The following is a 1,772-nucleotide window of genomic DNA, read 5'->3' on the forward strand; positions in this document are numbered from 1 at the left end:
TTACCCACCCAGCAGAAAATTCTTCTTAACAAACGTCCTCCTAAATGCATCTTTTACATCCGTGTTCCTTAGGCTGTAAGTGAGAGGGTCCAACATGGGAATCAACCTGGTATGGAACGCAGAAACCACTTTATTAATGTCCTGAGATGAACCTGAATGGGATTTTATATAAATGAAGAAACGGATACCACAAAAGATGGCCACAGCAGACAAGTGTGAAGAGCAAGTAGAGAAAGCTTTTTGGATCCCATCAGCAGAGTGGATATTCAATATGGTTTTGAGGATATAAATATAGGAGAGCAGGATGATTACAGAACTAAGTATTCCTACTAATCCAGCCATAATGAAAATAATCAACTTATTGTTCTGGGTGTCAGCAGGGACAGAACAGGGAGAATGTCACAGAAGTGGCTGACCACATTTGGACCACAGAAGGGTAAGCGAAAAGTAAAGGTCTCATGAATAACTGCACTCAGGATGCCCGTAGCATAGGGCCCTACTGCCAGCTGCACAGACCTGCTGGGACATGATAAGGGGGTACAGCAGAGGGTGGCAGATGGCTATGTACCAATCATATGCCATGGTGGCCAAGAGGAAACACTCAGTCACTACAAACTGACCAAAAAACCACATCAGTACAGCACAGCCCATAAAGAAGATGACTTTTCTCTCCAGAAAGGTATCATGCAACATCTTCGGAGCAACAGAAGAAGAGCAGACATCCACATGGGAAAAGTGGCTGAGAAAAAAATACATGAGGGGTCTGGAGTCAGGAATCCATCCGTATCAAAGTGATCATCCCCAAATTGCCCCCTAGTGTGACAAGATAAACAAAGAGAAAGATCAAGAACAGAATAATCTTCCATGGAAGATGATCTGTTAAGCCCATGAAAAGAAATTCAGTCACTGTCATTTGATTCTTAGCATCCATGGTTGAATGACAATCTGTAATAAGAGCAAGAAAAATATTTTTTATATAAATCAATACTTAACAAAGCCCTGAAGGCTTTTAATTTGGTAGCTATAATTAAAATCTATGTTCTTCATTGGGAGCTTAGGGTTGACATGTACACATTGCTATATTTAAAATAGATAAGCAACGAGGACCTACTGTCTTACACAGGGAACACTGTTCAATATTCTGTAATAATCTAAATGGGAAAAGAGTTTGAAAAAGAATAGATACATGTATATATACAACTAAATCACTTTGCGGTACACCTGAAACTAACACAACATTGTTAACCAAATATGCTCCAACATAAAATAAAACTTAAAAAATAAATAAAATAAAATCTATGATCTTCAGATATTGTAAATATTTATTTCTACAGCTCAGTTTCAGTTTTGCTTTTTATACCAAACATTTCAAACATGCAAAAGTTTATAGAGATGTAGATAACAAACACTCTTACATCTGCTAATCGACTTGTCTGCTATAAGTAACTTTTAAAGAAATCATGAGAAGTACAGCAAGCATTCATGGAAATAGTCAAAACTCCAGGATTCTAGGTATCACTATTTTGCTAGTTTCTGTGTGACACTGGGAAATTTATACTTAATGTCTGTAGGTTTTACCTATTTATTTAACCTACATAGAGGTCTAATAGTGCCTGCTAGCTCTTTCCTTTCATGATTTTAGACAATGACATCGTTTTCATTTTCTTTTGGTTGAATGGAAAAATAATGATTATCTCTGAATGTACATGCCAGGAAAACTGTAAAAATAAATAAAATGCTTAACTCCTTAGTGCATTCAGCTTGACCTGGTT

The 1,772-nt window shown here is 37.0% G+C and overlaps 1 pseudogene; it reads right to left on the reverse strand.

The window, feature by feature from the left end:
- On the reverse strand, positions 1-931 carry LOC130848685 (olfactory receptor 5G3-like; annotated as a pseudogene).
- Between the last annotated feature and the right edge of the window lie 841 nt (positions 932-1,772).

Source organism: Hippopotamus amphibius, chromosome 3 (assembly GCF_030028045.1).
Source record: "Hippopotamus amphibius kiboko isolate mHipAmp2 chromosome 3, mHipAmp2.hap2, whole genome shotgun sequence".
Taxonomy (NCBI): domain Eukaryota; kingdom Metazoa; phylum Chordata; class Mammalia; order Artiodactyla; family Hippopotamidae; genus Hippopotamus; species Hippopotamus amphibius.